The following is an 8,607-nucleotide window of genomic DNA, read 5'->3' on the forward strand; positions in this document are numbered from 1 at the left end:
CGGAGGTAGGGAGACTCGTGCATTCACGCCCTCCCTCACTTTTTAATTCCGTTGACAGATATTTATTATCCGAAGCTAAATCTACTACTGGACTCCATTCATTACCCGAACAAATCCAGATACACTATTGGACTTCTCTGTCATCTGAGGCGATACATTACTTATGCACGATTAAGGCAGTTACAACTGGATTTCCTCATTTGCAGATGAATTGGGGAAAGCAGGGTCTAAAACAGAGATTCCCATCCAAAGGGAAGGACCAGAATGATGAGTTGGGGAATGAAGTCTGTGGAGACAAAGACAAAGAAACAAAGGAAGATAAAGCTCGAAGTGCACGGTGGTCTGATTCACAAGGAGGGCGAAGCAGAGGGCTGTGCCTGAAGCCGGCTGGGGGTCACGGTTCCTCCGCGATCAGTGCTTTCGTGAATTCCAAACGTGTTTATTGAGTATCTACTAAGTGCCAGGAGCTGTTCTGGGTGCTGGAGGTACAACGGTGGTTGCCAACAAAGCCTTTCCCGCATGGACTGCTGAGGAGACAAAGATGATAAAGTTTAAAAGTAATCGGGGCGCCTGGGTGGCTCAGTCAGTTGAGCGTCCGACTTCAGCTCAGGGCATGATCTCGCGGTTCGTGAGTTCAAGCCCCGCATCGGGCTCTGTGCTGACAGCTCGGAGCCCGGAGCCTGCTTCGGATTCTGTCTCCCTCTCTCTCTCTGCCCATCCTCCCCTCTCTCTTTCGCAAAAATAAATAAACACTTAAAAAAAATTTTAATAATAAATTAGGGGCGCCTGGGTGGTTCAGTCAGTTCAGTGTCCGACTTCGGCTCAGGTCATGAGCTCATGGTTCATGGGTTCGAGCCCCGCGTCGGGCTCTGTGCTGACAGCTCAGCTCCCTCGGATTCTGTGTCTCCCTCACTCTCTGCCCCTCCCCCACGCACGCTCTGTCTCTCTCTCCTTCCAAAATAAACATTAAAGAAACTTTTAATAAAAAAAATTTTTTTAAAAAGAGACCCTCCACTTTATTTTGACCTTGGGGTCAGAGGACCTAAGTACCAGGCAGGCTGGGTGCTTTGCACCCATCAGCTCGGCGAGAGTTCGGTGGTCAGAACGCTACTCTCAGAGTGAGGACTTTGTAGATACGAGTGGTTTCTACCCCTGAGGCAGCTGGGGCCGGGGTGGGGGGGCGGAGTAGACCCCAGGCTGCTGTCTCCAACCTGTCACCCAGCTTCTTGGGCTTTCATGCGAATCATTCTCTGCAAAGAGACCCAAGGGGGTGGGCTTCTGGCCCCGGCGACTCATTATTTGCACACAGGCAAGTGTGAATCTCGGTTGAGGCCGAGCTACAGGGCAGGTAAGCACGCACACACACGCACACACACACACACACGTGCACACGCGCACCCAGAGGCAGGCCTGGCTCTCCGGGTCAATCATGTGTAAAATGTCAGCCTGGCCTTCCTGTGAGTGTTTAGAAACGGGCTGAAGAGCCCTTGATGAGAAGCTGTTGGGGGTTTTGTTGTCTGTGAAAGGGTTTGTCCGTATGCCTGGCAGATTATTATGGGTTTTGTGTTTGGTTTGGTTTTGTTGTTGTTGTTGTTGTTTCTCCCTTCCAGACAGTGAGAATCTTCTTTTTGCAGACAGAGAGGAACGCAAACAGGTGCCTGTGGGTCAGGTACGTCACGTAACACAACGGGAGGCCTGTTGTGTTCGGGGAAGCAGCCTGGCGTGGCCACACGGCCACGGGAAGCTGCCGGAAACCCTGGCACGTGCCAGACTCTTTTGGCCTAACGGCCCTTTTGTTTGGAGAGCGGAGGATGTGGCTTCCTTCCCTCCCGGGACTGAGACACCCCCACGGCAAACCGCCAAGAGCGCCACTGCTCGAAATCCGTAGCGGTGGGAGCATATCCCACGCGGTAGCAACCAAAATGCTTAGCCCCCGGTGCCAGGCGCCCGCCTGACCGTGGTATGTTGTGAGGACTCGTTCGATCCTGCGGTGGCCCCATCAGAGAGGCTCTGTTGTTAGAAACCCACTTGGTGGGGCGCCCATGGGCTGAAATGCTGTCTTCTACTGCCCACGAGGGCTGGGGGTCCCTCCTTCCAACATCCGGGGGACTAGGGATTGCAGCTCCCCAGGATGGCCAGCACCCTTCCCGGTATTTCCGGGCGGATGCAGGGAGGGAGACGCGGACGGGAATCTGTCTGCACTTCCCCGCAGGTGCCCCCGTCCGTAGCAGCTGAATCTAGCAGCCGGAAGCAGGAGATGATTTTTCTTCTTTCTTCTCACCCCTCCTCCGAGCAACTCCAAAGAAACCCTCGAGCTTAGGTAACTGTTTCTGGGAAACTCTAATTGCCCCGTTTGCTCATGTGAGCGTGTGCTTCTCGGGGCCAGATGCCGGGCTGTTAGCGTGTATTGTTGCCTTGGGAGGTTTTGCCCGGTAAGCAATTGCTTGGAGGGTCCTGTCTCTTGCCTGTGAATTTTTTTTTTTTCTTTTTTATCATCGTTTGGAGGTGGAGAACAGGCCAGGGCCCCGACAGCATTGCCCAGGGCCCGCGTGTCATTGGCCACGTTTTCTGGACGCCTCTCCGGGGACCGCAGCTCACGCCCGCGCCCGCCGGTGCAGTTTTTGGAGTCTGGCCAGACCCTCCCTCCATGATCCCGATTCACAGAACCTGAGAATCGAGGCGGGACGGCCCCCGAGGGTCTCCCGTCCCCAACCTTTTAGTCGTCTGCGAGAAAGCACTTTTCACCAGTAGTCGGATCCACTCCTTGTAACCAAATCTCCCAGGAGGTGAGGACAGGAGAGCCCTTCAGGCTGAAGAGGTGCCTGCTTAGCGCCAGACCCCATCCTCACCCTCTGGTTCCCTGTTTCGCATCCTTTCCTTCCTGCCGGGGCAGCTCCTTGAGCGAGCCTCTCCCCCTGGAGCTCTGTCCGCAGCGCACCCGTTCAAAGCCAGGGCCTTCTGCCACCAGGAGGCCCACGCGTGTCACCACTTTTCTGCCCGCTGGCTCCCCGAGGGACGGCCTCCCCGCCTGGCTAACACCGCCTTTCCTTACGTGGCTCCCCGGCCCCGGTCTTGCCTTCTCTTATCCACTGGGCCGGCCAAGGGCGTAGGGATCCTTCTGCACGGAACTCTGGCCATGCCACGCACCTGTTGAACCACCTCCCCCCCACCCCTCCCCGCTGCCATCATGTCTCGCCGACCTGGGGTTGGAGTCCAGACTCCTTTGCAAAGGTGCAAGTTTACCCTCCCTGCCTGAGCTACTGTTTTATTCTCCAGCCTCATTTTTTTTGCCATATGCCCCCCACCCAGCTGGATGGGACCTTGAGCCGGACCTCACGCGTGCCAGGCCTGCCCTGGTGCCAGGCTCCGCTGAGGACGGGCCCTCCCCACCCTCCCTCCCTGCACCTTCACTGGCCTCAGCTGTCATCGCTCGCTGAGACCCCGAAGCTCTTCGGCCCCATTAGGAAACTTCTCGCCCCAAACCCCAGGCTCCAGTCTCATCATGGGAAATTCACCAGACACGCCCCGATTGGCGGACATTCTCCAAGACGCCCGGCCAGTACCCTCAAGGTTGTCAGGTCACGAAAAGCAAGGAGAGACTAAGAAATTGGGACAGATCAGAGAAGGTAGGGGGAAAGGGGATGGTGACCCTCTGATTGCCTCCTGGAACAGCAAGAGGTATTAACAGGAAAAAAAATAATAACCAGTGACTTTGAAATGGAATCTGGAATTTAGTTAATACAAACGCACCGATGTTGGTTTTCCGTTGTGACAAATGCACCGTGGTGATGTAACATGTTAACAATAGGGGACCCTGGATGAGTGTATACGGGAAGTTTCTGTAGGGTCTTGAAGACGATTCTGCAAATCTAAAGCTACCAAAAAAAAAAAAAAGAAAGAAAGAAGAAAGTACTTAATATATTTTTAAGTGGAAGATCGAGTTGGTCTTAGCTTCGTCGTAGGCATCTGCTTCATTTTTTGTTACCCACAGGACCTCAAGTCTTCAGATCCTCAGTCTTTGGGATCAAGAGATGAACTCCAGAGCGGAACATAGCCCGCAACAGATTCCGGGACACCGTTCTGCGTCGTCCACACAAGGGCTGAGCCTCCCCCGATGGAACTTTCTGCCATGCTTTCCTGAGGAACTCATCACGCAAGCACAAGTTCCTCCAATTATCTGTTTGCGTAAAGTCCTCCAGATTCAAAAGTAGGCAGCTAACATATCTCGGTGAAAGTCAAGAGTTATAATCAGTGCCATTTATCGAGCACGTCCTGTGTGCCAGGTGCCACCTGTGTGCACACGTCCTCCTTTCATTCTGGTAGCTACACGGTCTCAGGGGAGGAAACAGAAGCTCAGAGAAGTTGAGGGACTTTTCCGACGTCACACAGCCAGAAGGGGAAGAGCTACCATTTGAACCGACGTCTTTCTGGGTCCCCAGCGGGTCTCCTTAACCTCGAAGCCAAATTGTTTGAATGCAGGTTGTTAACATTGGGGACGTTCTTCAGGTATTATCCAGTATCTCGTGCATCCTTTTTTAAAAATTTTTTTTAATGTTTTAATTTATTTACTTTTGAGACAGAGAGAGACTGAGCATGAGCAGGGGAGGGGCAGAGAGAGGGGGAGACACAGAATCCGAAGCGGGCTCCAGGCTCCGAGCTGTCAGCACAGAGCCCGACGCGGGGCTCGAACTCACGAACCGTGAGATCGTGACCTGAGCCACCCAGGCGCCCCAACGGAAGCCCATCTTTAATCAAAGGTGATTTTTTTTTAAGTGGCTTTACTGTGTTTGCTTTTTGCTTTTTGGTTTTGTTGTTGTTGTTGTTTTCTTTTTAAATCGAATTATGTGCCAACACGCGGAATAGGGATATTTCACTTTCAAACGTCAGATTTCGATTTTCCTGAGATGAAAAACAAAGGCTGGGTCTCTGTTGCTGCTGCAGCTGAGTCCTACCTGCCCAGGTAGATGAGGCACACGCTCTTCAGTTAACCATTTCCCTCCTCTGGTTTCTTGGTCTGTCCCCTATAGTTGGCAGGACTTGATTTACAGCTACGGGAGAGAAAAGTGCCATTCAGAGCAGGATCAGGGGTCGCACAGCAAGAAAAAGTGAACATTCTGGTAGGTCCTCCCTCCTGTTAGAATCAGGGGTCTGGCCCGGGGCCCGGGTCTCTGTCCCTTGGCTGGCTGGCTGGCCTGCGTCTCCTCTGTGACTGACCCCATCCCAGCCTCCTGTTGGCCACATTCTCCGTGTCACGTCTTTCCCCTTTAATCAGACCAAGGGAGGCTGCCTGCTCTCATGGTATTTTCACAATTCACAAAAAAGCCTCGTTCTTATTCTCACAAAATTAAGAAGGGTTAAACCCGTCCTCTCAGGAAGATGGAAGGCTAGTTGGAGTTTTTTGAAACTCAACTTCATTTAAAAAGAAAGAACGAGGGGCGCCTGGGTGGCGCAGTCGGTTAAGCGTCCGACGTCAGCTCAGGTCACGATCTCGCGGTCCGTGAGTTCGAGCCCCGCGTCGGGCTCTGGGCTGATGGCTCGGAGCCTGGAGCCTGTTTCGGATTCTGTGTCTCCCTCTCTCTCTGCCCCTCCCCCGTTCATGCTCTGTCTCTCTCTGTCCCAAAAATAAATAAACGTTGAAAAAAAATTAAAAAAAAAATAGAAAGAAAGAGAAGGAGAGAGGGAGGGAAGGAGAGGGTGAGGAAGAACGGAAAGAAGGAAGGACGGAAGGACAGGTGGAAGGGCGGGTCGCAAATCTAACAGTGTCACGTCTGTGATGGATATTCCTTGCCTTGGTTAGTCCTGACTGAATTCCCACCACCAATAACCCTCCCTCATCTTCTCCAAGAAAAGGAAGCAGAAGTGTGAGGTCACCTTCCCCGTCCAGTTCCTAAGCCAGCCCCGATTCATGGCAGGACCCGTAAGAGACTCCCCGGGAGCTTGATGTCATGGTGAGGTGCCAGGGGATCTCAAACCTTCTGTAAGAAGAAAGAAAGAAAGAAAGAAAGAAAGAAAGAAAGAAAAGAAAGGAGAGAGAAAGGAAAGAAAGGAGAGAAAGAAAGAAAGAAAAAAAAGAAAGAAAAAAAGAAAGAAAGAAAAGAAAGAAAGAAGGAAAGAAAGAAAAGAGAGGGGGGGGGAGGGAGGGAGGGAGGGAGGAAGGAAGGAAGGAAGGAAGGAAGGAAGAAAAAAATGTATTTTTGTAATTTTTCGTGCCATACATGAAAGTGAAGGGTGAACACAGCATACCTTCACAGTTTGTAAGACATTGATAAAATAAACACATGTTTACTTCCTTTTTAGGAAATGGAAAAATTTTCTGGACCTTAGCAGCTCCACATGCCTATCTGATCCCATCTCCCCCCCACCTCCCCCCTGCAGGGCAGTCGTTTCCCTGACTTTTGTGATATTATTCTACTCGGTCATTCATTTTTAATTTTTGATTATGAAAATGATCAGATATGCAGAAAATTAGAAGGCGTACTACATTTCATAATTGAATATGATTCACCTACAGCTGGATTCCAACAGCTTTTTAACATTTGGCTTTTTTGTGTGTCTTTTTTTTTTTTTGCCTTTTTTTTTCTTTTGCCTTTGCCTCATCTTTCCATTGGCTGAGCCATTATTTAAGGATTTCATTTTGCAAAGTACCTACTGTATATAAAAACAGAGACGCTGGCGTGATGGACCCCACCAGCTTCAGCACAGACAATTCTGGGGACAATCTCAATCCGCCTGTTCCCTCCATCACTCCATGCCTTTTACGCCCCAGTCCTGGATCGCTTTGAGGCAAATCCCAGACGTTGGGTGATTTCACCTATAAGTAGTTCAGTCCGTGTCTCTGCGAGATATGGGGCCCCTGGGTGGCTCCGTCGGTTGAACGTCTGACTCTTGGTTTCGGCTCAGGTCACGATCTCCCGGTTTCGGGAGTTCGAGCCCCACATCGGGCTCTGTGCTGACTGTGGAGCCTGCTGGGGATTCTGTCTCCCTCTTTCTCTGTCCCTCCCCCACTTGGCATGTCTGTCTCTCTCAAAACAAATAAATAAAAATACAAACACGATGTCACTATCATACCTAAAATAGCGAACATTTTCTTAAAAAAATTTTTTTTTTCAACGTTTATTTATTTTTGGGACAGAGAGAGACAGAGCATGAACGGGGGAGGGGCAGAGAGAGAGGGAGACACAGAATCGGAAACAGGCTCCAGGCTCTGAGCCATTAGCCCAGAGCCTGACGCGGGGCTCGAACTCACAGACCGCGAGATCGTGACCTGGCTGAAGTCGGACGCCCAACCGACTGCGCCACCCAGGCGCCCCGAACATTTTCTAAATAGTACCAAATACTCAGTCTGTGCTCAGATCACCCGAGCTCTGCCCTCCTCCCCCCCCTCCCCCCCCCCACCCCGCCTGCTTCCTCCTGTCTGTTTTTACAGTTCTTATCATTGAATTGGGATTCATCCGGGTTCCCCACAGTGTATTTGACTAACCCTGGCTCTGGGTTTTCTCTTCCGGTTTTGGTTTGTTCTGCTTTTTGGTTTTCCACTGTGTTTCTTTGTTTCAAGAGCCCAGGTCACTTCTCTTGTGCAACTTGCCACATTCCGGATTTTGCTAAGTCAATTCTGTGATGCCATTTCACACATTCTTCCCTCACTTTTACCTCCTGTCAACTGGGAGCGAGCTGGGGAGGCTTGATGGAATTCGGGTTAGATTTCTGGCAAGGGTATTCTGTAAGTAGTGTTGATGTGGTTCATCATCGGAAGACCATATGCCCGGTCGTCTCCTTTGATGATGTTAAATAGATCCTGGAGTTAATTTCTATAATCTACCCATGAGAAAGTCTCCAGGGGCTTTTCACCTAATAGGTTTAACCTATTGGCAATCATTCCGTCAGACTTAGGCTCAATCATTTTGACGTAAGTTCCCACCCCAAGCCACTTTATCTTTAAACACTTAACAGCTTATGGAACACATTGCCAAAATTATTGGGATTCTGTCTCCCTCATAACTCAACACCATCACCCCAACCCAATAAAACTAATAACTACTCTCTATCCAATATTTAGTTCCTGTTTAAAAGTCTCCCAATCGTCCCCGTTTGTCTTCTGATGATTTTTTAAATTTGAGAATAGTTTAAGATGTACAGGGGCGCCTGGGTGGCGCAGTCGGTTAAGCGTCCGACTTCAGCCAGGTCACGATCTCGCGGTCCGTGAGTTCGAGCCCCGCGTCGGGCTCTGGGCTGATGGCTCAGAGCCTGGAGCCTGTTTCGGATTCTGTGTCTCCTTCTCTCTCTGCCCCTCCCCCGTTCATGCTCTGTCTCTCTCTGTCCCAAAAATAAAATAAACGTTGAAAAAAAAATTAAAAAAAAAAAAGATGTACACAGAAATAGAAAAAATAGAGCAGAGAGCTTTCTTACCCCCCACACCCAGTTTCCTCTACTGTTTGCGTCTTGCCTTAATATTGTCCTTTGTTTTACAATGAGTGAACCAGTCTGGGTACGTTATTGTCAACTGAGGTCTGGACTGTATTCAGATTTTCTGATTTTCCCTTGAAACTTTCTTCTGTCCCTGAGTTATCCCAGAGACCACATTATACTTAGTCCTCACTGGGGGACTCA

The sequence above is a fragment of the Felis catus genome, chromosome E3, assembly GCF_018350175.1.
Source record: "Felis catus isolate Fca126 chromosome E3, F.catus_Fca126_mat1.0, whole genome shotgun sequence".
Classification (NCBI taxonomy): domain Eukaryota; kingdom Metazoa; phylum Chordata; class Mammalia; order Carnivora; family Felidae; genus Felis; species Felis catus.